The sequence below is a fragment of the Melanerpes formicivorus genome, unplaced genomic scaffold (assembly GCF_026170545.1).
Source record: "Melanerpes formicivorus ecotype bairdi unplaced genomic scaffold, bMelFor1.0.p_v2 SCAF_12, whole genome shotgun sequence".
NCBI lineage: Eukaryota > Metazoa > Chordata > Aves > Piciformes > Picidae > Melanerpes > Melanerpes formicivorus.
Genome location: NW_027142364.1, coordinates 8,171,320 through 8,197,353, shown reverse-complemented (window position 1 = coordinate 8,197,353; position 26,034 = coordinate 8,171,320). Strand labels below are relative to the sequence as shown.

The 26,034-nt window shown below is 50.1% G+C and overlaps 1 long non-coding RNA gene across 1 annotated transcript; it reads right to left on the bottom strand.

The window, feature by feature from the left end:
• Positions 1-9,727: 9,727 nt before the first annotated feature.
• Positions 9,728-16,283, bottom strand: LOC137444690 (uncharacterized). The gene is made up of 3 exons (XR_010988209.1): positions 16,199-16,283; positions 12,818-12,851; positions 9,728-10,906 (listed from the first exon to the last, which is right to left on the bottom strand). It is a non-coding gene; the product is annotated as an uncharacterized lncRNA (long non-coding RNA).
• Positions 16,284-26,034: the final 9,751 nt, after the last annotated feature.

The window sequence follows — 26,034 nt, the reverse complement described above, 5'->3', positions numbered from 1 at the left end:
GGGCCATGAGGATGAGCAGAGGGCTGGGGCTTCTCTCCTGTGAGGACAGGCTGAGAGAGTTGGGGTTGTTCAGTTTGGAGAAGAGAAGGCTCTGAGAAGACCTTATTGTGGCCTTCCAGTATCTGAAAGGGGCCGATAAGAAAGCTGGGGAGGGACTTTTTAGGGTGTCAGGTAGTGATAGGAGTAGGGGGAATGGATCCAAGCTAGAGGAGGGGAGATTATAGACTAGACATCAGGAAGAAGTTCTTCACCATGAGGGTGGTGAGACATTGGAACAGGTTGCCCAGAGATGGTGGTGGGAGCCCCATCCCTGGAGGCTTTTAAGGCTCTGGGCAATCTGATCAAGTGGAAAGTGTCCCTGCCCATGGTGGGGGTGGGGAGTTAGAACCAGATGATCCTTGAGGTCCCTTCTGACCCTGACAATTGTGTGATTTCTAAGGGAAAATTAAAAGAGCTCAATCTGTCAGGCTTGACTAGACATCAGCTAGGAGCAGACAGCAGGGTGGGAGAGCTCGATGGGGAGCCCCAGATGCCCAGGGAACTGCACACCTCCAAGAGCTACCTTGCAGGGCATTATAAGCAACAGAAAAGATCAGAGTCAGGTTAGCAGTGCAAATACAGCTCTGAGCTCCTTTGGGTACCACCTGCTCGTACCCCTGGCTGGCTCGGCGGGTGTTCAACCAGAAATGAGATTTTGCACGCCGAGAGATCTTTCAGGGCCAGCAACAGATTCATTTAAGGAAGCGGACGGATTTGTTGCAGGATGAAATTAATTTTGTGCTGGGGAGAAGTGGAGGTAGTTGAGGAAGACAAGGGCTCCTATTCAGGGGAGAGAAACAATATGCGGAGCGATAAGGTGCCCAGCCTTGCAGCCTGAATAGCAAACTGCAGCTCAGATAGGGCCACCACCGGATATTTTTTTTTCACTCTGCTGCCATTCATGACCAACCCCAAGCTCGAATACGGTCATAAAGAGCATTTCACTGAATGGAAAAAAATCATTAAAAATTGTGGTCTCTTTCTGGACAACTCAGTAACAGAAAGTGCCAGCTACATTTGTTGAATAAATTGCTTGCAGGGAATAGTTTTTACTAGCTCTAAATGGGATGAAATTAAGCGTAGGGGAATGAATGCCAAGTACCACAAGCTATTCCTGGGTGTGAGAGGTACAAGGCAGGGAGCAGCCTATCCAGGCAGATCTCAATGAAAAGCCATATCCAGAGCCCCAAGTCTCCAGCTCTGCCGAGTACCCTGCGGGCTTGGGGCTGCTTGGTCTGAGTTTGGCACTTCCAGGTCTCATCAGCAGAGGGCAGGGGCTGGCCACGGAGCCAAGGACTGGGGTCACCGAGCTGGGCAAGTGGGCAATTACCTTGAGCCTGGCAGCAGGTTTTGCCAGGTATTTCCCCACCAGTCCCAGCCAAATGTGGAGATAGCAGAAGATTGTTTGGATTTTGGAAAACAGGGGATATCATGCACATGGGAGGGGAGCAGAGCTTGCAAAAGTAAGTCCACCCTTATTCTTCTTTTGGCTGCCTAAAATCCCCCAATGCTTTCCCTGTTCCTCAGCTGATGCAGCCATCCCCAGCCTTCAGCCTCAGTCCATCCTCAGCCCCTTCCCTGCCTTGAGCCCAGGCATCATGTAGGGAAGCAGCACAGCACCAAGTGCAGAGGCAGGCCTGACACCAGCAACAGATCATAAAATAATAATTTTGGTTGGAAAAGACGTTTAAGATCATCAAGTCCAACCATTATCTAACTGGCAAGTCTGGTACTAAACCATGGTCCCTTAGCATCACATCTCTGCATCTTTTAAACAACTCCAGGGATGGTGATTCAGCCACCTCCCTGGGGAGTTTATTCCAGTGTGTGATAACCCTTTCAGTGAAGAAGTTTCTTCCAATATCCAATCTAAACCTCACTTGGTGCAACTTGAGACCATTTCTTCGCATCCTAAGAGATGAAGCTTTCCAACTGGTCATTTTCTAGGACTTCAGGGAAAGGGAGAGAAAAAGGTTTTATTAAAGAAGAGAGAAGGGTAAAAAAGCATCCTAATGATTTGCTTATTCTGTCTTTTGCCTTGTTTGGTCAGTTCAAATCAGAGGCTATCTCAGGCTGAGGGCTGGTGCTCAGTAAGTGGATGTTTTAGAGGCATTTTGCAAACAATTCTCTGTAGGGAAGGCAGCATTTTTTTTCCCTTTAACAGCCATCGAGGCACAGAGCAGCCTGGAGCAGGATGGCTGCACATCCTCAGGCACTCTGAGCAGGAACTCCTATACCCTGGCACAGCAGTCACCCACGGGTTCTCCAGTACACCCCTGCACCATTTGCAGTTAGACCCCAGGCCCATCTGCACCTCCAGGATAGGACCATGTTAAGTGACACACCTAGAGGGAATGCCCCAAGCTTCTGCCCTTGGGTGAAAGGCATCTGTGCAGCCTGTGGGGAGCAACCTGATGAACAGAAGATCCTGTTGTACCCCTGGGGCGATGGTGCAGAGCAAATTGCCATAGACAGGAGGCTGTAATGCAGCCCAGCAGCAGCAGGGAGAGGCAGCATCGTTCACAGCTGACTGTGCAAACTCATTGTGCCATGGAGCTGGGAGGTGACAAACCCTCAGTGGATAGACCAGGGATGAGGCAGAAGTCTAGGTACCCCCTTGCCAGGGACAAAGCCTTGAGAAAGGACCAAGCAAATCAGCCCTGACTTCTCAAGATCTGAGGGCAAAAGGAACAAGGCAGTACTGGCCCAGTCCCACTCTGCCCTCCCATGGCAGTTTGTGAGCAGGGGGCTGGGAGTCCCTTGGGAAGCATATGGAGAATGGATGTGGGTGAGGATCAGAGGATCTTGGAGTAACAGCTCACCTGGAGACATTTCATCAGACACACATCCTGGATACCTCTTGGGGATTCAGATTATCTTGGAGCTAGACAGTGCACCCACACAACCCCACTGGCCAAGGTGATGAATTGGGCAGCCGGCAAGCTTCAAAGAGCTTGCCCTTGACCTCAGAACTTTAGTGGTTTCATGTCCAAGAAGCACCTCCCTTTCCAAAATCTATCCACCAGCAGCCTTATCACACCCAGCTGCCACAACCAGATACAAACTGAGCTGAGATTATGAGTCTTCTGCCTACCCCCAGATCTTGCTTCTTACTTGGATGAGACAAGACCCCTGCAGTCACCTCCAGATGCTTCTGTGCCAGGATCTCCCCATGGCTGGGAGGCACTGATGGGAAGTGCTGGGGTTAAAAACACAGCTCTGGATTAAAGAAACTTCTCAGGAAGTGAGATGAGTGGGCAGGGGACATGCCACGCAGAAGGTCACGGAGCAGAGAAGAGCACCACCAAGGCGCTTCCTCGCCAGCCCTTGCAGCACAGAGAGAGACGAGCGCTGAGCATTTCCATCGCGCTGCTTTGGCAATTAGAGAATCAGCCAAATGGTTAAAGAGGCTGGAGGGTTTGATTTAAATAAATAATAATAATTTAGTTTCCAAATTGCTCCCACATTTGAGGTGCTCCAGGCTTTGCGCAACGTAATAAAAACCATCTCCAGAACAACACAACAACAAAAAGCACACACACACACACACACACACACACACACACACAAATGTTATCAGAAAAACACTGCTCATTAAAATCAACAATTAAAACAAATTAGAAAGCCTCTACTGACACGGAGGGGGAGGAAGAGCATCCAAACGAGGAAAAATGCCTGCTAATTTTTAGTCACTGATAAGCAAAATAATGGTCTCATTTAGCACTGATTACCTAGGATTATTTAATTTCACTTGGAATTATTTAATTTTACTCGAAATTATTCCATTTTTGGTGGAAGTCTCCCAGTAATTTTTAATTACCAGCACACAGCGCAGTGACAAATGACTCTTATTTACCTCTGCGCAGAAGCATGGAAGAAATCAATAGGCATTTCTGGCAAATTATTAAGCAACTTGATGAAATGATAGGAATGTTTTCATGTTGGTGAGAATTGCCAAGCCCTGGGGCCAGGCACAAGGCGAGGGAGGAGAAGCCTGAGCAGCAACAAGACAGGCAGGGAGACCAAGAGCACCAGCCTGGAGAGGTGGCTTTTGGGAAGCGATGGGGTCAGAGCCGGGAAAAGACAAACCCACCCCGCTGCACTCAGGAAAGAGGCTCTCTGTCCATTTTTAGCAGAGAGCAGCCTCAGCCACAGACTCTTGGCTGCCTCATTGATTTTTTTTTTTTTCCCCCCTCCTAATGGAAACAACCTGCAGGACTGAAAATATTTGCAAACTGCTCAGGTCAAAAGAGGGAGCAGCAATAACAACAGGGACGAAGAGGAGGATCTTCCAAGGCAGAATTGTGCTGTGCCCCTTTCTCAGCGTTTCTAGGATGTTTTCTTTTCCCTGGGCACAATGCATGTCCTTTTTTTGTTTGTTTGTTTGTTTGGTTGGTTGTTTTTTTTTTTTTATCCTCAAGCAAGAGCATTCCCTGGGTATTTGCCCTTTGTGGACCAGCCTTGTTAAAGAGATGAGGCTGGAATGGTCAGAAAAAGAGGAACTGGATCTGTTCTGAGCTTGTGCATGGCTGTAAATGGCTCATACCTTGTGTCAGAGCCAGGGCTGCTCAGGCAACACAGCAAGGCAGGATGAAAACTCAAAACAATCTTGATAAATCAGAGCCAGAGCCAGGAAAAACAGGAGGGTGTTCACCAAGACAAGCACAAGGTTCAACCAAGCAAATACAGGGCAGGGGGAGGAAGCCTAAATAAATACAGGGAGAAGCTAGCAAGATAGGTGCTCTGCAGAAAAGTGTTGAGGCTGTCAGGGATCACAGGCTGAATATGAGGCAGGAGTTTTGTATTGTGGAAAAAAAAAATTAAAAGGAACATTGTTGGGAGATATAAAACCAGCATCATGCCTCCACAGCCCTGCCCTGCCCTGCCACAGTCCTGCCTGTGAACTTGTACCATTTGGGGTGCCACCATGTAATAGGTGATAAAGAGTGAGAGTAAAGTCAAGGACAGTGAGACCTGCCAGAGGTCTGCAAAGCCATCCGGAGCAGCTGCCTGGCTGTGATCAGCCATGCCTCAGAGATAGAGGTGAGAGGTAGATACCACATCCCTTGGGCAAGAGGGATGCTGCAGAGGGAGCAGAATATGTCAAGCCAGAAACAATGGGCTGAAGGTGCAGGAAGGAGAAACTCAGTTTGGATGCAACACTCTCAGCTGCAATGTCTGTTGGGAGTCCCATCTGCATCCCAGGGAGGATGAGAAACCTCCAGTGAATGCAACCAGGGCTGAGCTGGTTCTGCCTCAGTGCTAGGCTGGAGTCCTGGCATTTTCTGCTCCACCCTAGGCAGCTTGAGAGGGGATGCACCCCCCCTCGCCAGCCCACAGTCACATCCACACCCATCTCATCCTGCCCGGCGTCACCAGGAGACCTCAGCCACTGCAGTGTTTTCAGTGGTCACGCTGTGGGGTTTTGGTTGTTTGTTTGTTTTTTTGTAGGTTTTTGTTTTTGTTTTAATGAAAGCAATAGCTGGGAAGCACAGGATAAAAATCTGCAGCTCTCCCTGCCAGCTTGCAGACAGAGCATCACAACTGCTCCTACTGGAAATTCAATTCCAATCAGCACATTGGAAGGAAAGGATTAGGGTCAGTGCCAACAGGCGTTCAATCCAGCCAGCGCTTTCCTGAGCCTCCTCATGCTCTTCCAGCTGCTCTGGTACCTGCTGAGGGCCCATCTCAGGAGTCAGCTGCTGGAAAGGCTCTGTATAGGGCTCAGCTTGTGCCAGCAGCCCATGATGTGCTCTGTGGAGGGTGCGGGCACATTCCTTGGTGATGCCTCCACTTGCCCGGGCTATGCCTGCCTCCCTCCTTCCCTGCAATGTTCCCATGTTTGGTTGCCCATGAGGTCAGTGAGCCCTGAGGAAGCTGTTCTTGTGGTGAGTAAAACTTCCAACACTCCCTCCAGCACCGTTACCCCCCTGGCACTGTTACCCCTCCTCTCACTGCCTTCTGCAAGGATCAGTCCCCATATCAAGATGCCAGTGGCAGCCCAAGCCATTCAACACATCTAAGTGAACAACTCGGTATTCAGCTGTGGGCCAGGGCACCAAGATGGCCTTGGGCATGTGATGAGAGGGCCAGGGAGCACTGTGCTAGGGTAAATCAGTACAGCAGTGCACATGCCATTGGGTTTGGGTACCTCCCTGAAAAAGAGAGACTGGAAGTAGCCAGGAGTGGAGGATTTCAAGCCATTGGGCTTTTTAGGAGCCTGCAGATAAAGCTGGATGAAAATGAGTAAGGTAGAGGCATTACCCACAGGGTCTTATCTGATCTGGCATCCAACCCCCTGTTGCCTCCACTTCCCTATCTGGAGGACTTTTTTAAATGCGAGCAGCTACAAATCACCCCCTTCCAGTTTAAGTGTCAAATTAAATCAAGACAAACGTTCCCCTCTTCCACATTTCCTTTGGTCTTTGGCTAAGCCCTGCAGCCCTTTCCCAAACCTCCACCTCCCACAACCTGGCACAACCCCAAGACTTTGCCTTGAGACATCTTCAGCCTGAACTTCCCATCCCTCTAGCATGCAGAGCTGCTCCACCGCCAGCCCAATTTTTCAGCAAGAAAGTTGCTGAAGACTTTTTGCAAAAGGAGGCTTGCTGTCAAGCTCTTCCAGTCGCTGGCTTTAAGCCTCTTACCAGAAAACATCGGGCAAAACCGGAGCTCATCTTGGCATCCAGCTCCCTTTGCATCAGGGATGGACGTTCATGGACTCAACGGAGAAAGCTCTTCCAGGATAGATGGCTAAATCCAAAGACAGAAAGCTAAAAACTGATAAGAAACTCATTTTTACACCAACCCATGATGAATGTGTGGAATTCATTGCCATAAGATACAACGAGGTAGAGAGTTTTCTAAGATTTTAAAGAAGATCTGACATTTATGCGGCTAATAGAAGTTTCTGCAGCTCCATGAGTCAAGGTAGATAAAAGGAAGATGCCTGGAGGGGAGATAAGGCCATGTGCTTTGGAGCATAAGCTAATGACTAATAGCAAAAGACAAAGAAGAAAGCACCCCTGGGAGGCTGGGTTTTTCCTGCGTACCAGGTGTTTGCTTGTACCTTCTCTGAAGGTCCTGGCACATGTTACTGCAAGATCGGATACGCGATGAGCTGCATCCCAGGCTTGCCCCAGGACAGCAACTCCCCTGCTCCTAAATTTCTATGTTTTGTTTTGGTTTTAAATTAGACCCAGATCTCTTAAACCCTGAGAATCTTCTATCATTAATCCTCCTGACACACAACCTGGCCACATGCACTGGAAATCATTGCTCAGGGGTTGGCAGGCCTCCAGGCAGAGGTGACAAAGTGCTGACTCACAGGGGCCCAAGGGGTTCTGACAATGCGGGCAGGCACCGGTGATGCCAGCTTAGCTGTGTCCTTTGTGGTCACCCTCTGCCCAGTAACACATCACATAGAAAGATTTTTTTCTGAGCCAAAGCGTGGTGCTGCCTGGATTCTGCCAGCTGCTGGAAGGACATGGGTGATGCTGGCAGGACATCATCAGCTTGGCTGCATCCTGTCTCCACAGAGGGGATCACAGACCCATGTGCTTTCAGGTATGCTTGTTTTGGTGTTAGCTGCAAATCACAAGGCCATCATGCCATGGTTCAAGAGCAGTGACTCATGAGCCTCTCCTCCACACCAGACAGAGTTAGGAGAGATATCACCTATCCTGGGCTGGAGCCAGCCCATGGGTGGGACCACACAAATACGCTCATGCTGAATATGATGGCGCTGGGGTTTTATGTGCACCCACAGCTGCATGCTCCTGCATCCTATCACTGTGCCCTCTCGCTGCACAGCAGCACTGCCACACATCCACCTCCCACCTCTGCTGGGCATGATGCTTCACAGCCTTCTCCCTTGATGCCCCTTGCATCTGTATACATCTGCCTGTCTTCATGCCTTTGTCCAACATCTTGTATCGCTGCAGAGTTTACACAATCTCAGCCTAATCCTCCCCCAGTTTGTCTGCAGGCTCTGTCCTGCCTCCCAGGACACAGAGCTCTCATTGTATAGCTAGTTGCCTCCAATATGTAGATGTTCAGATGCCAGGACCCATCTCCTTCCTCTCCATCTCTATATGTAACCACTACCCCAACACACAGCTCTGGGGCCGTTAACACCACACAGAATCCTTACCTTGAGGTTTGCAGCTCTAAATGCTTTTATCTCCAGACCAACACTTGCACACAGAAGTAGACCCCATCTCTATGGCCAGCCTATTGCTTACTGTCTGGTCCAGCTCTGCAGGAGGCAGGGCTGCTCTGCCTTGCAGAACCCCAGTACTGCTGGCTAGGGAGAAGATTCCTCAGCTGCAAGGTAAATGTGGAGATCAGAGCATTTAAGGTTGAATTCTTGCATTTTGGTTTGTAAATGCCCCCAACTCCTGACTTATTACTCTCTAAAAGCATCAAATTTGTTGTATTTGTCCAATCTGAGTTATAAAGGACCTACAGGGCCTTTCTATTTCCACCCCAAAGTGCTCATCGCTGAGCCTCCCAGCTGGCAGATCTCCACCCAGCTCCACTCATCGCTCCCACACCTCCTCAAAAACACCTGTGGAGGGTCTAAACTTTGGCCCCACACAGACCCTTACACATCCCACCCTGATTGCACCATGACTTTGTCCTGAACTCTGGTTCTCTCTTCCTCATAGTGAAGCTGCCAGAGCCTTGGATGGCCTCATCACACCCTCCTGTTCCTGTCTGGGCATGCTCCTGCCTGCCTGCCTCCACATTTCTCCCAAAACCTTGCTTTGCTCAGACCCACCACGTTTCATGTTCCTCATCACAGGCACAGCCACCTCTCCACACCCACTTTTCCACTGTGGTGGGCTAAACACTCCTGTCCCTTCACAGCCCCATGGCTGAGGCTGGTTATGTGTCCATGGGCACTGCTTCTGTCCCCTTATCCAGCTCCATACACCCAGCCACAGTCCCATCCCTTAGCACCCTCTTTCAGGATGCTGCTTTCCCCTCACATGTCTCCATCCCCTGGCAGGTCTGGCTTCCCCTGAGCCCACTAGGGCAGTGCTTAAGCTCAGTTGCAGCATTCCTTGTCTAGACAAAACCACAATGCCCTGATCTCCTTCTCCTGGTGCTCTCCACACATGCTTGTTTGTGCCTCTCCCCGCGATAGTCTGTCATTTACTGACAGCGATCCCACCTCCCTAATTCGAGCCAGGAGATCCTCAGAGAATGATCTCTCTTTCTTTTAATGCTGTATTTATGTGGCACCCAGCAGCCCTGGTCAGGGTGCCTGAGCATACACAGACCCATCAGGAGCCCAGCGGGTTCTGGGTCCAGCTCACCCTTGCCTTGTTGCATCAGTTGAAGAGCCACAGCTCAGCATCAAGTCTGCCTTGCTGAGGGCTACAAGCACAAGAAAAGGAGGAGACCCTAAAACAACTCCCTTCACAAGAAGCTGCCTGCAGGCAGTGCTGTCGGGGAAGCCCATTGCACCCTTCCTCTGTCTTTCAGGGAGGGACTCAGCTGTGAGGGGCTGACCAGCCTTTTAATATCCTGGCAGGTTTGCAGCGAGGGTGTGATTTGGCAGAAAGTCCCAGCCATGGGTAGAGCTCCAGCGTTTGTTACAAAACAGCTCTCCACTACACTCCCCTTCTCCCCCCTCCCCCCCCCGCTTTTCCCCCCCTTAATAGCAAAATATTTTCTTCAGTCAGCATTTAGCTGTGGTATCCGCTGTCCCAGCGCTGTCGCCAGCCCCAGCTGTGTCGTGCCCATGGCCTTGCTGCCATCTTCAGGGCATCTCCCACCGGCTGCTGCTCGCCCAGGGTTACGGCCGGCTCTGCGGGAGGGCGTTTCTCACTGTGGCTCCTGCGAGACCAAAGGCTGGGGGAAAAAAGCCAACAGGCGAGTTCTGGAGGACTTTCCAGAGCACGATCCAAGAATTCAAAAAGCTAAACAGATTTTACATATTAAGGCTACAACCCTTTAGTGCAACATTAAAGACTATTTACTTAAGAGGCTGTGGATGTTACGCTGGGAAGTTTTCCCTTCCACAGATGCTCTGAGCAGCGACGGAGAAGTCTGCAACCAGCAGTTCTTGGTGTTTCATTGTGTCGCTGGTGCAGCCAAAAAGATTCTTTATCCTTCAGAAGTGGTGGTTTGCCAGCACCATCACGATGGGCAGCTGGTCCCTCCGTGCTGACTGCAGATGCCTTGCTGTTCCAAAATGGTGTGCTCAGGGCAGCTATGGGACTGTTACCAGCAAGTCTCTGCCCTTACGGTTATTTACGGAGTGAGGACCAAGAGGGAACCTGGGAGAGCATCCATAAATCCTATCCTGTGTCATTACCCCATGGTGGCATCACCTGACCCTTTGCTTCTCTCCCCCACCCCTAGCCCAGCTTCTCTCCTCTGGTTAACCCTTGGGGAAAACTGGAGGAATTAAGGATTAACAGAGAAAAATATTTCACCTAATCAAAAGAATGATCTAATCAGAAGTATTCATTGCAAGCCCAGAAACCTGATGGGCTTTAAAGCTTCAAATTCAGCCTCCTGACTGCAGGGAGCCATTCCAGTTCTTCTGTTGGAGGGGAAAAGAGAGTTTGAGCCTTCTCCTAAATCCAGATAACCCCGTTCATCTTCTGCGGCAGGTCTGGAACGTTTTTACTGGAGAGGCGACAAATGCCGGGAAATCCAAGCCTCACCTCCAGCCTGCTCCCGGGCCACCTGTACTCACGCCGGCACAGCCCCGCCGGCCCCGCGCTGCCGCTCCAGCCGTCCTGTGGTTTCCTTCCATCCCAGACAGCGCTCCTGGAGCTCTATCTCCAATTCATTACGCTAATTGGGAGGAACCGGAAAGCCAGGCTCCGGGTCAGCAGATTTTTTTTCGCTGGGGGGAAAAATAGAAAAGAGCTGGTTTGGCTTTCTCTGGACATGCTTCCCACTGCAAGAAACTGCAAGAAACCCCACTGGGGCTAAAAGAGACATTTTGCCCCAGTTTTTGGATTGCTTTTCTCTGTCCAGTTCTGTACCCGCCACGGATGTGATGATGTCTCCCATGGTTTTCAAAGTTACGACCACCTGAAATTGTGTTTAGATGAGAATAGCAGCTTTCATTAACGTCTAACACATCCCCTGTGTGCCCAAAAAGCTCAGAAAGCTGAAGAAAAATTAAAAGCCATAATGTATTTTTTTTTTATTCTTATTGATTTTTAAGCCCATCTCATTTTGGGGACCTGGCTCATAATTTTGGAGAGCTTGTGGGATAGCCAAAGTTCCCAAAGCCTCATGGTAGGATTGTACAAAGACTTTTCTTTGTGTTTTATTTTTCAGTAACCTTAATAGCTAAACCCAGCCTTGTGGTGAAGAGGGTTTAATATTCAGGCTGACAAAAATAATTACTTTTCAGTATTGTGCGGTGAACCATGCAACGGGGCCACGAAAACCTCCCTGTTGGTGGAGTCACTGTGGGCAGGCTGGCCAGGACAGATCTCTGCCTGTTTGACCTCAGGGCTTCCTCACTTTTCCACCCCCCTGGCTTTTATTGTTCTGTCCTTGACTTAATGTTGGAAAACTAGGAGTCCCAGGATGCACCGGCACCTCCTGGTACTAGCATGGAGGCTGGGGGAGCTGTGCAGGGTGCACCGTGAGCCCGGCAGCTCCGTGTGCGCATCCTTACCCGGGAAGAGGTGCGCCAATCGAGGCTGCGGGATCCTTCCTTTGGCCGCCCCGGGGCAGGAGGGATTTTTAACTCTAAACGCATTACTGTGTGAGATTGAAAGGTAGGGCATCCTCCCGGGGCCACCAAACAACGGGAAGGAGCCTGGCTTTCATTTGCTCAAAGCGTGTGGTGGGAATTTGCCTAATCAAATAAAAAGAAAATGAAAAACTCACGCTCTCCAGAAGTTTAATTCTCTTAATTGCATTAATTGGAGAAACATAGGAGCCTCCTCTGCATGCATTTCTTCTCTTCAGAGAAGAGCTATGGGAAGGGGTTTCTTTTTGGACAAGAATGCAGGCTGCATCCCCTTGCAGGATGAGTAGAGAGTGGAGGAGGCACAGGAGGGATCCCTTGTGGTCTTTCTTGATCCTCCCCAAAAAAACACCAAAATAATAATGTTTCCTCCACCTGGGTCTTGGCCTGGGCAACCCTTGAGCTGTTCAACAACCTGTTCATGCCTGGAAAATGTAATGAGGGGTTTCTCCAGCCATTGCCTGCTCCAGATTCCCCATCAGGTGTTGGAAGAGAGACTGGGAGCCAACTGAACACGGGGTTGCAGTGACTTGCCTCAGCCACCCACCGGCTGTTCTGAAGGCTTTTGGTGTCCAGAAGTTGGCACATGGCCCTGGCAGGGGTTGTGGTCCTGCACCAGCCCCAGCCATGGGCATCCTGCACCAGGTGCTGCCCACCTGCACGTCTGGCCCCCTTGCCCCTGCTAGCACACAGGCTTGTTTAATGTGTCTGCAGGGAGAGCAGGGGCGTGACATCATGGCGAGCAGCGGCAGCAAAGAGGGGGGAGCCTCTTCCGCCCTGCTTTGCACAGCCATGGCCCCCCAGCAGCCCGCCGGGATTCTGCCTCATTGGCTTTAACCCCTTTGCTACCAGAAGGAAGGGGGAAGCTTGGAAAATTGTTTGCTGTGGTGTGTGCTCTCTGTTCCCCCTCCTAGCCATCCTGAGCCAGGTAGGGATGCTCACTAGATGCCTTTACTGTGCGAACCAGTGCCCCAGGCCCCCACACTGGGGAGATGACAAGGAACAACAGTGTAAATACATCAGAAATACCTGAGGATGTGTACTTACCAGCCCTCCTTGGAAATCAGTGCCTTCGGGAAATCTGTGAGAAAGAAGGAGTTTTGAACTTGCACCTACACAAGACTCAGGCTAGAGAACAGCAACATGCCCCCCACTCTGTGCTGCTATCCCGTGTGCTTAGGAAAACAAATACTTAAGTAGGAACATGCCTGGCTCTGTGCTTGGGCTTGGGTTGTAACTCAGGGTTCCCAGGGCACCTGAAGGGCCCTTGGGGAGGGTCAGAGTTTGGGTGAGCTGGAGAAAACTGAGGTTGGTTGGAGGGCAGCATCCTGCACCACATGCCAGCTCTCCGGAGGTTGCCAGAGGCCCTCTCCTGGTTGATACTGCAGCAGGAAAGGTGACTCTATAATTTTAATATATAATGGGAAAAATCTGTGTTTGCTATATGTGAAAGAAATAAATAAAGAAAGGAAGGAAGGAAGGAAGGAAGGAAGGAAGGAAGGAAGGAAGGAAGGAAGGAAGGAAGGAAGGAAGAAGGAAAGAAGGAAGGAAGGAAAATGGACACAGCAAGAGCATTTGGATGTATGTTTTCATTTGGTTAGAAGAAAAAAAGAAGAAAGAGGAAAGAGCCACCTTTGTGGCTCATGTCTGGAAAATTCCAGCCTAAATGACATAAGTTATGAGCAATAGAAAATTTGGATCAGAAATGAACTGAGCACAAAACCTCAAGTACGAGCATCAGCATCCTGCTCGTGGATTCCCATTGCCCAAGCAGAGGTCAGCAACTGGTTGGCTCCCAAGAAGCTCTTGCTCTCAATTGTTTTAGGACCTGAGGAGAGGAGAAGGGGGAACCCACTGAGTCACAGCATTCCCCTGCATACAGGGTGCTGGTCAAATGGGAAGGGTGGGAATGAGCCAGGCAGGTCCAGTGCCTGCGCTGTAGGTAGCAGCAAAGAGCTGCTCTAAAGAGACATGAATTACCCACAGCAAAAGCCTTCACCTCAAACACCTCCTGTTGTTCTCTTCTGCCGTCTTGGGGCAGGGTTGAAGCTACATCCCAACTCTGGGCTGCACGCAAAGCTGAACCTATTGAACTCCTGTTGTTTCATGCTGGCTTAGCTCAGCCGGGGCAGCTTCGTGCCAGAACTCTCCTAAATGAATTCACTCCTGGCTTGCTGTGGGTCAGGCTGAGCCAAGAAATGCACAGGTGCAAATTAAATCAATATACCTGGAGTGAGGGTGGCAGGGGGGTCTCTGTGGAGGGGTTTGCACCAGATTGGCTTTAAAGCCAAGGGAAGCTGAAGCTGTGCAACTTCCGTCTCAAACAAGCTGGGTGTCTGAAGGGCTTTCCCAGGCCAGCATAGCTGTACCTCCCTCTAATGAGTGCTGGAGACACAGCACGAGCAGAAGAGCCCTCAGTGTCCCTGCTCCTGGGGGACAGAGAGGTTCCCATCTTGTTTTGTACAGCTTGGAGTGTGCTGGCAGCCCCATTGGCCCAAGTAGGACATCAGGCAGGGGTCCTTCTCCAGGTTCCTTGTGGGACAGTCTCAAGCTGTTCCAGGGGAGGTTTAGATTCGAGGTGAGGAGAAAGTTCTTCACCGAGTGAGTCATTCGTCATTGGAATGTGCTGCCCAGGGAGGTGGTGGAGTCACCATCCCTCGAGGTGTTCAAGAGGAGACTGGACGTGGCACTTGGTGCCATGGTCTAGTCATGAGGTCTGTGGTGACAGGTTGGACTCGATGATCCTCGAGGTCTCTTCCAACCTCAGTTATACTGTGATACTGTGACCTCCTCCCTTTGCCTCAGCTCTGCTGAAGCCTTCCTCAGAGACTGAGGCTGAATGCAGCAGGGCGTCCACCTTGAGGTCCTTATGAGGTTACAGCACCTGACATCCTACCCCAGTGCAAACCAGACTGGGTGGGAACAGTGAACAGTGAGTTGCTTTGCTTCTTTTTTTTTCCAAGGCAGGATGCAGCTGCTCTGACCCACATGTTGCTCCTTCCCTGGTAGCTGCTAATGCAGAAGATACTCCTCTCTTGGTCTGCCATCCATTCCTTGGTGCCAGCATTTCAGAATCATCAAAAGGAAGACGGAAAGAGCTCACTGTCCACCTTGCAAGCTCCCATGGTGGAAGGCCACCTGACTAGCCTCCATGCTATGAGATGCCTTGCAAACCACCATGGTAGGAGGTTACATTAAAAGCCCCTAGGGGGAGGCTGCCCCATCCCAAGCTCTAGAGCTCCAGAGCAGAGATGGGCCTGTGAGTTTGGTGTGGCAGCCTCAGGTGGGCAGTGACAACCTTGAACTCAGTTCTCCCAGGCACTATGGGATGGTGTGGATGGATTCATGGTAGTGAATAAAAAGGTGCCAGGGAGTAGGAACTTGTTATCCTACCTTTGGGTAGGGCTGGATACCTCTGCTAAACATGGTTTGGGGCTTCAGCAGCCTCTCTGTCCAAGATCATAGAATCATAGCATGGATGTGACCAACTTGCAGAAAACACCTGCATCTCTGGGTCTCATGAACCCAGGCTGGTACCTACCCCATGGTGTAGCCACAAAACATGGCATTCAGCCACCCAAAAGCATCATTTCCAGTCAAGGTGGTGTCTGTGCTGCCATCATGGCTCCTTCAGTGGGATTAACTTGCCTGTGATGCTGTGCCCTGAGGCAGACAGATACCCATGGTAAGAGCCACTTTGTTCCCAGGCCCCAGCATGACCAGAACTGAAGATGCCCTTTGTTGAGTGAGGGTGAAGAGACCTCAGCTGGGTGCCAGCTCTTGGGCTAGGAGTCAGTGAACCCAGCCATGATCTGTTCCTAATTTATTTTATTATTATCTACATTATTTATGGGTAGGCAGACATGGCCCCAGCAGCAGGACGGGACATTGGCCTACCCTGGCAGTGCTGCATGCACCCTGCATCAGCCCCAGGAAGCCAGCAGAGAAAGGAATCCATGAACAGCATCCCCTCCCCTTAGTGAGGGCTGGGAGAAAGGCGGGATCGCTGGTGTTATTTTACTTAATTTATGACTAAATGCCCCCAGAAGAGTTTAGCCCTTATTACTGAGATATAATGGCCTATTAAGGGAGCAGCATTCCCTGGAAAGCAGCCCAGTGTCAGTGACTCCTTATTGCGATAAGAACTTAATAATCACACGTGGGGTGAGGACAGGAGGGAATCTGCAGCCTGCCCCCGGCCGCAGCCCAGGGGGGTCCTGCCCGTGAGGGGAAAAGGGGGCGGTGGGAAGCCCCACCAGGGGTTTTGCTGATCAGGAAGGAAACCCCCACACTTGTAAACCTGTAATTCCTTGCTAAATGCTTTGTAATGACAAGAAATGCAGTGTCAGAAGCCTCCCATTTTCCTTTACAGTAAGTCATGTCTGAAGTCAAAGAAAGGAATCAGAGGGAAAATATTTGCTCACTCACTGCTTACACCGTGCTTGTCTTCAGCATCTTCACAGCTTCTTCGACCTGTTTTCCATGTCCTGTGGGCAGGGTGGAGAGCTCAAGCCCTGAGTGTCTTCTACTCTTGCAATTAATGAATTTCGAATATCAAAGCCTTGAAGGGACCCCACCGCCCACCCTCATTTCTCAGCACGGTGATCCTAAGTGCGATGGTCACCAGTGCAAGCCCAGTTTGCTTATGGGTTTGTTATTGAACAGGGAACATTTTCTCAGCAAAATGTAAGGCTGAGTGATAAGGACTGGGCAGGAACTGATAGAGACTTTGCAGATCGAATATGATGTTGTTTATTTGACTATGATGTATACTTAAAGGTCTCAGTTACAACTGGCCCCAGGCAATCGCTAATGAGCTGCAGCTGCCTGGACTCTCATTAGCTTTAATGACATCTTCTCAGTACATTTTTCTTGGGGTAAGACCTTGTCCTCTCTATGGTAGTGCACACACTGAAACCAAGAGACATCTCACCCTAAAAGGGCAGCCAACTCAAAACAGTGGAGCAATGATAAATGATGCAAGTGCCCAAAAGAGACAAACCTTTCCTGGAAGAGTCATTGTTTATTTAAGGCAAACGAAATGTAATTTACTTTGGCACGCCTTAGAATTAGACTGGGAGGTATTTGCGCGGAGGCTCAGAAAATGAGCTACAGCCACCACGTGAGTTCGGCAGAGATCAATTAGCAATTTCCCTGATTTTTCGCCATTCGTCTCACTCAATGGACAACCATCCGCCTTCCTGAGAGCCACTTTCAGAGGCAGAAAAGCGGAAAGAAAAAAGAGCCTGGATTAGCGAAGGCGATGAGAGGAGCAAACACAAGCCCCAGTGTTAGCGGCACCTCCCGGCTCCCGCGCCAAGCCGGCAAGCTGCCGGCGCTCCGGCACGCTGCTGCCCATTGATCCTGCCCTGCAGCGCAGAGCCCCCTCCTTTTTTCTGAGCTCCGGGTATGTCTTCTGGTGCTCTGCCCCTACCGCCAGCAGAGGCCTTATCCGACTTCCATCTCTTCTTCGGAGAATTGAGGGAGCAGTCATTAATCATCCGAGCTGTCCCCTCCATGAGAGCACAATAGCCTTCTTTATCCCGCACTTCAACAACCCTGACATGTACAATAACAATCAGCCTTGACGTATCTGTATTGCACCAAAGAGACTTAGTAAAAAGGTTCTTTTGCAACATTTCGGGTCGCAGTTAAAATATATTGGTTGGTTGTGAGGCGAGCGGCACAGATCATATCGGAGAGGTGGATGGGCGTCGAGGCACTGGAGCAGCATCTCGCAAACATTTTTTCTCCCCGCGTTGCTAACGCGGCCAGCTGAGGTAGAGGGAAGGTGATACGTGCTTTCCTGGGGTGGTTTTCCATCCTGAGACTGTTTTCTCAGGGAATCTTTCTGACGGGGAAATTTGGCTGCTTCTCATCGAGACGTGCAGAGCTTAGGAAATGTCTCTCCCGAAATGAGTGCTGCTCCCACCACAACGACAGGCAGTAAAGCACTATCCCAGCGATGCCAGCAGACCCTGACAGAAATCAGATGAAACCTGTCTCCCATCTGAGGTCTTCAAACTAGTCCTGCAGCCAGGGTTTTCTCCCCTCCAGTGAAGCATTGTGGAAATTGGCCCCTCAAACTCCCAACAGAGACACAGAAGTCTGAAGGAACTGCTCAGAGGATTTGTCTGTGGGAGCGTTTGGACATTGCCGCTGCTGCCACCACACGTGTGCAGCAAATGCCCGTGCTAACCCCATGGATATGGGGAGAATAAGCTGGGCCCCAAACCCCTAGGCATAGGGATACAAGGGGGAGGACAGGATAGAGGAAAGGAGACACAAAGGATAATAGAAATGCTAACTAAGAAAGCACTGAGCTGCCTTCACCCACATTTCAGCGGTTGAAAGATGTGTTAGGAATTTCTAAGCCCTCCTTAAATTCCTGAGCTCCAAAATGCCACTGAAATAGCAGAGGTATTTCTGGACAAGTTGCAGGAGCCCCCAAATAACCAGGGAACACAAAATATAAAGAAAGGTGGGGGTGGGGGAAATAAAAACAGGAAGCAGGTGGGGTTTACTTTTCCCTTCCCCCGCCTCATTGTTTCACTGCCTTTTTATTTTTTTTCTGTGCAGGCACAGGCTGTACCTCCAAGGCTCAGATTAAACAGTTTGCTATGAAAGAAAAAAAAGAAAAAGCAACTGAGTTAACAAGCTCTGAGATTTAGGGAGATGCCACGCCGGGAGATACGCGAGTAGGTCACCAGGGCATTTCTCAGCTGTCTAGACCCCGTGGCTAACTGCTTTGCCCCTTCCAACACCGGTGAAACCTAAGCCTGCCATTTCTTCACAGCCAGGCAAGCTGCTTTCGCTCAGCCTCTCAGCAGTCAGGCCCCGATTTGGCTTTGCTGGCTGCAGATCCAGCCCCCTGCTCTGCCTGAGAGCAACCAGGGCTTAAGAAGCAGTGGAAACAGAGTGACTATTTGGATTATTTCATGTTAGTGGCCTCTCTTGAAATTACAGACTGGTTTCAGTCCCCTCTATTGGATGAACGGGTTGGCAAAGAAGCACCAGGGCAGCTGCCGTGGGATGAAGCTGTCCCTGGGCCCCCTGTTCTCCCCCTGAAGCTGTGACCTGCTCCTGGCATAGGCAGATAAGGCATCCTCAAGCACCAAGCAAATCGTGCCCAGCAGAGTGTGCACAGGATGCCCTTTTGCTCTTTTTTAGGATCTTCTGTTTTTTAAACATTTCTTTTCTGCTCAATATTTCTCTTCTCCTCTTCTTCTCTTCTCTTCTCTTCTCTTCTCTTCTCTTCTCTTCTCTTCTCTTCTCTTCTCTTCTCTTCTCTTCTCTTCTCTTCTCTTCTCTTCTCTTCTCTTCTCTTCTCTTCTCTTCTCTTCTCTTCTCTTCTCTTCTCTTCTCTTCTCTTCTCTTCTCTTCTCTTCTCTTCTCTCTTCTCTTCTCTTCTCTTCTCATTTTCTGGCATTTCTAAGAAGAAATGCTGTAAGACAAAAAAAGCAGACCCCAAACCTATTCATTTTCACTGCTGGCAGACCTGGCAAGTGCTCGTGTTGGCAGTGCCTGCTGGACCTGGTACAGACAGAGCTGTATGGTGGCAGTGTCTCAGGAGCAACACCAGGTGCTGGGAGATGTGCTCTGGGTGGTACCAGCTTCTTGGCAGATCCAGCAGCAAAAGCAGCTCTTCCCGCTGACATAAAACACACTCAGATCCACTCTCTCATTCTCTCTCCTCGGTCCTCCCCTTGCCCCTCCATGGAGAAGTGATGGATGCTGCCAGGTGCCGCAGGTGGATGTGGGTGATGCTGCTGGCTGTGACATGCTGGTGCAGAGCTCAGCCATGGGCCTAACAGATGCTTTCTATTTGGGCTTTTTTTGAAGCAGTGGTTTGACATGTAATTAGAATTATTAGATACAAATTTAGCCCATCCTCCCTCTCTCAGCTGCCAATTAGTCCTGATCTCCTTGCCGTGTTTCTGTCACTTCCAAATGTTCACAAGGTGATCGAATTTGGGATGGAGAGGGCCGCTTACCCTGATCATGTGGCATTGTCCCACTGCCTCAGCCAGGGGAAGGCATTTCAAACCTGGACATGTCATGCCATGAGCAGCCAGTGGTGGAGAGGAGGGTGGCTTGGGGAAAGAGCCCCAGGAGCATTTGGTGCAGATTGAAAGGACTCATTAGCTCTTTCCCTCTTGCGCTGTGAGCTGCTAACCCAAGTGCAGATATTTCAGCTGGTGGGGAATTGCATATCAACAGATCCATCCCTCCAGATTTTACTTCCCAGCCTCTCCCCAAATAAAGGCTCGTGCCGCTCTGCATTGTGCTCAGGCCCCAGGCTTTTTAGTATTTCCAAGGTCATTTGCTCTGCAGCAGGGCTGAAAAGCAGAATTGCCTTTCTTGCGCTGTTTATGTCTACCAGATACACACTACTTGCTTTTTCATTTGGATTCATTTTCTATGCTGTCCTGGGAGAAAGGAGCAAAGTAATTTTCTATTTACTGCAAAATTCCAAGTGAGCAATTTTGTGGATCTGGAGATTGTCAGGAAGAGGTTACTGGACTGTGTACATGGAGGAGGAGGAGAGCAGAAGTGATAGGAGAAGCGCACGGAGAGGGAGAGGCGATGGCTAAAGCTTTGGCAATCCTGTCTCAAGAAACTTTTGCCTAAACACCCGAGACTGGTAACTATTACTGGATGTGTGAGTAATTCCTAGATAATTTTTTAAGTATTTTGGGGAAAAAAAACAATGCATAATGAAAACATTACGCTATTGTCGTGCTGCTGACACGGTTGGCCAGATTCTCAGCTGCTGCGAATCATGCTCTCGCCTTTGACTTGAGCAGAATTATGCCTTATTTATCCCAGCTGAGGATCAAATGCATCGGTCAGTGCTTGTGCCCCTCTTTGCCTCGCAGGTCACAGCAAAACTCTGCCTAAAAGGTTGGTGAATTCGGTGATGCCTGCCCATGGCCGTGCTCTGAAATGCAGCCAAGACTGCGAAGCCCCAGCTGCAGCTGGTTGCTGTTGCCTCCAGCCTAACCCCGATGCGCTGAGCTTTATGAACATCTCCTGGGGGAATGGGCAAGGGCTGGCAGCTACTTTGCTGGGTGCCAAGCCTGGGACCCCTTGTTGGGCAGTGCAGGCAGCAGGCTGGGAGCTGAGCGAGGGAGAGGGCTGCAGTAGGAAGGAAGCAGCAGGAGGGAAGGATAAACAAGGAATCTTTAGCAGTTTGCACACATAGATTCATTTCTATGTGGTTTTTTTTCAGAACTTATAATAATTTATTGTAATTACTGTTGGCTGAGTTGTGTTTGAAGAAGGCTGTGCCATTTAAAAAAGGTTTTTGAAAGGTATTGAATTGGGAGGCAATTTTTTTTTTTTTTTTTTTTTCAAAAATATGTTTAAGGATTATAAAAGTAATTACTGCCCTCAAGCCAGGATGTCTAATTATGTTAAACTATGGCTTAAGACAGCACAACTTTCAGCCTCTTCTGTGGGTGGCTCATGCAGGAGCGGAGCACATGTGGCATGGCTTGGACAGGGCTCAGCACGAGGGGGGATATCCCTGTGGCACCTTGGAGGTGAGGCAGCGCTCATAGACACAGGGATGAGTGCAGGGGGGCGAGCACAGGGCCACAAGGAAGCAAAGAAAAAAGGGAGGGAAAAGGGAGAAAGGGGGAAATCAGGAGAACAATGGAAGCAGGAGACTGTAGGTACCATACAGATACCCACATTACCCTGGTCTTTGGGCACAAGCTTGCCTGACAACTGCAGGGAAGAGTTTGCTCTTGCTTTGGGGAATGGGCACATTGACCCCTCCGGGGCCTCTTCCTGCCCTGTTTTTCTCTGTTTTCCCCTGGGAGCCCTTCATGAGCAGCAAGAGAGAAGTATGCGTTTATTTTTCAAGCTTGCCTTCTGACTCCAGCTCCCCTCTGTTCTTCTGCCAACGTGTGAGAAACAAGTTCAGGTTTAAAAGGCAACCTGAAATGTGCATGCACGCACAAAACCATTTTATTTTTATAATGCTGTGATTTATGGGCCAGCTTGGGGCAGGGTGGGATTTCACTGGTGATTTCTGAGTGTTTGAAGGTTGCCCATAGTAGGAGAGGCAGCCAACATCCTACGTGCTGGGGAGGAGGCTGCCGTGGGCAGGGGGAGAGGGCAGCACAGGCAGTGCCAGGATCACCAGGAGCAGCACGGAGGGTCTCTGCAATGGTTGCACAGGAGCAGGGCAGGACTGAATGTGGTGAGGCTGGGGTGGACTTGGTGATCCCAAGGGTCTTTTCCAACCTGAATGTTTCTGTAACTCTGTGACTCTGAGGCAGGAATGGGGAGGATATTTAAGTAACAGAGAGGAGAGGTGGAGCTGCAGTAGTGATAGGCAAAGCTGCATTTTGGGGATGTTGAGCTGCTGAGATTTGGATTTACCTTGCAGGTGAGCGACACGGGGGGGTAGGTGATTGCTTTGCTAAGCTGAGCTGGATGGAGGCTGGATACCTGTGCAGAAACTGGGTGCCTTCCTTCGCCATTCCTTCCAGCATCTAGTACTGGTGGTGGGCTCACACAGTTGATCACACGTCAATTTTGAATAAATATCACCTGGCTGATCCCTCTGATCCCACACTACCCTTTCCCTCCAGGCAGCAGCAGGCCAGAAGGAGGTGGGATGGAGGAACACTCCTCTTCCAGCATGTCTCAAAAGAAATTAATTCCATTTAACCCAAACTGTCAAGTAGCATTGACCCAGAAAAGGCTGCTCCTGGAGGGGCAGCCAGTAGAGAAGGCAGGCACAGGCTGCCTGTGTCCTGCACAGTGCTGGCGAGGGGGCTGGGTGCACAGCCCCAAGCTCTGGTGCAGGTGGAGAGCAGCAGCCTCAGCCTTGGCCACGGCCCTGCCACCCTGGGGTGCTCTGTGGTGCGGGGCTGCTGGCTGGCAGGCTCTGGGGAATTCGCAGAGGCGTGGAGACACTGCAAGGATGGGGAACGCAGCGAGAGCCGACAGATAATATCTGCTTTCTGGGAAAAGAAAATGCTGTGCTGCCACAGAGAGCAGCAGCTAGAAAGCAAACCAGGAGCTGCCAGCACTGGAAGAGGAACAGCGGGGCACCTTCCAGCATCCCACACCAGCCTGGAAGTCTGTCAAGTGTCAGAGCTAGATTTATCTCTGGCTTAACTCGCCTAGATAGTCAGGGAAAATGCAATCCCAGCACCAGAATTTTATTTTCAGAAACAGAAAATTGTTTATCATTATTTTTACTGCTGCTGTTATTATTATTGCTATCACCACTAGTGTTTTTCAGTCTGGCTCCCCAGAGTCTTTGGGTGATTTTCACCCTTGGAGTCTGCCAGCAGAACGACTTGGTGTGGCTTTGTTGTTTTGTTTTGTTGCTTCCCCCCCCCCCTATGACACACGTGGAGGCAATTCTTGGTGGTTTGTGTCCTTTGTATTCTGCAGATTATAAAAGGTCTTTCCTGTAAGGAGCCTAGAAAAGGAAGAGTACTAATTATTATTAACTCTGCCAAAGCCAATAATATCCTCAGGTAATTATTGGTTTACCCAATTTTCCTGTGAGCCTACTGTGTAAATACACCATTGTGAAGAGGCTATTATTTCCTCCATGCTCCACCTCACCATAAAACTGCTCATTTCAGGCTAGTCCTGTGCCTGTTGTGATCATGGTTGTTAATTTTGGTGGGCAGTCACCACCAATAATCAAGCACATGATGGGAAAGGGTGTGCTTTGATGCGCTCTCTCCACGCTTGTAGTCCAGCTAGTTTTCTCCTCTCCAGGTCTGCTCTGTGCCTCTTGCCCCAGCTGGGGCCATATGCCACCTGTGGGCAAAATCTCACAAGATGCTTCTCAGGGACCACAGCCATCTCTCCAGCACTTCTCAGGCTGGGCCAGCAGCATGTCATGGCTCAGCTGGGACAGTACCACTGACCAGCTGTCTCTGTGTCCAGTCCTGAGTGTTACTTTCCCTGCCATGGCGAACAGGGACCCAGCAGGGAGGAAGTGTGTCTCACAGCAGGAGCCCCAAGCCGCTTTCCCTTTCATCACTGCTCATTTATTTGGATTAGAGTCAGCTCTCTCCTGAATCCTTTGTTAGCTGTTTGTTATTCCTCGTGCACCCAGCGCCGCACGTTCATCTTTATTAGCTCTAATTGCTTCCCCGTTCTAATGGGATCTCACTATTCGCATACAATTGAAAGGAAATGTATTCATTAAAATAATTCTCCTCCTAACTGTTGTTTAGGGCTGGTGCTGTCAGTGCCACTCGCCATCATTTCCTCCCAGCCCACTGCTGAGCACCGGACAGGACCAGGACGCAGGCAATACTTTGCTAACGATTTTGTGATAATGTGAACTGCAGGCTTCAGGCTCAGGTCAGTTTGGGCAATGTTTGTTGACAGAGGAAAGGTCACAAAGCCACCTGGTTGCTCTTTCTGTGCAGCTTGGAGGAGCATGTGAGTGGGTGGCACATGTATGCTCCCATCCACGGGCAACCAAACGGCTCTCCCAGCCGTGCTGGGGCTCTGCTTGGCCTCGCCTGTAGTCCCATGCACCAGAGCTGCCCAACCTTTACCTTCAAGAGAAAGTATTTTAATGAGAAAGCAGCAGAGAGAGGATAAAGCTAGGGATGTCTGAGAGCTGGAGAAACTGCACTAGGCAAAAGTCTCCAGTCAAAATTAGTGATAAGAGAGGCTTCAAGCAGTAAACAAGTCATCTTCCTAACAGCTTGGCTTCCTCCCTGGCACTCAGACCAACTTTTCCTCCTTATTTATTACCACCCACCACTGCTAGTTAGGGAATACTTTAATGACCCTTCTTCTTCCTCACTGCTTATGCTCAGCTTTCCCTCTCCTACCTGGGATAACTGAGGTACCATTGCCACTGTAGCTAAGCAACCTCCCCATTAGCACACTTGTGGTTCAGACCAAGGCATCTCCTCATCAGCTTTGCACAATTAGCCCTTCAGTTGTTGTCTGTGATGCCCCTCTCCTCCCTTCCAACACCTCAGAAGGGATTGTTTCTGCAGCACTGTCTGCTCAAACAAAAAGGTCTCACTTTTGATGAAAAAAACCAACATTCCCTGCTTTATCACATTCCCAGTCCTGGGTGAAAGCTGCCTTCTTTTGCCTGGCATATTTATGCCATAATTTGTTAAGATTGCAATGTAAGGACAGGGATGGGAAACTGGCAGTTTCAGGGCATGAAGAGCTGTTTCAGTGGAGATGGGCAGCAAGTTGTTCTTCTAAGTGATGCAGATGTGCAAGAGCTGTCCCTGCTACCAGAGCTGGCAGGATACTTCCCTTTTGGGCCACCCTATAGGCTGCATTTAAGTCACTGATGTGCTACATGAGCACAGACATGGCTGTGGGCTGGGAGGGAGCATCAGCTTAGGCCAAGCTGGATGGTGCTTTGAACAGCCTGGTCTAGTGGAAGTTGTTCCTGCCCATGGCAGGGGAGGCAGAACTAGATGAACCTTTAAGGTCCTTTTCAACACAAACTGTTCTGTGATTCTCCCAGGGCCATGGTATTCATAGAGACCTTGGCAGAGATGACCTTGCCAGCATCTCCCATGCTTTTGTTCCTGTCCTGTGTCACCTCCGTGGGTGTTGGTGTTGCAGTTGGCTGGAAAGTGGAGCCCCTACAATGTGCATTTTCACTAGCAGAGCATTCCTGGACCCCTGCAAGGCTCCCCTAGTACAGACACAGCCTTGCATCTTTCCTGGAGCTGATCCTGGACTGGATCTGGGCTGGGATCTTCGTTTAAAATGCAAATGACTCAGCACTGCCTAACAGCGATGGCACTAATAGGATGCGAGTTTGTGCCCGGTAATAGCATCCTGCGGTACTTCTGAAGTAAGTGTCTGCTTTGTCTCCGCATTTGTCTGTCACAGAAGAACATTACCCAGGCCCTGGCTCCCATTCTATTAATATATTTGTTTAATTATGCTGTTCAGAGTAAATGCCAGGCTGGCAGACAGACCACAGAAGCTCTGTTATCACTGGAAGTGCTCTGCTGAGGATGACAGCGGTGACATCACGGGCAGATGACATCAGCACCATGACACGCTCCTGCTCTTCCATCCAGCTCTGCGAACCCTTCTGCCCATGCCATGCCAGCCTCAGGCTTGCACAACATAAATAGGGGCTACGGAGTTGCCCCCCAATAAAGGACATTTGCCATGCTCCCCAGCACCTTGTCCCACTCTCCCTAATGCTGGCATCAAGCTGCCGAGCACTGCCTCCTTCCCACAGCCAGGGCTCGCCGTCTATCTGAATTTCAAAAGTGCCT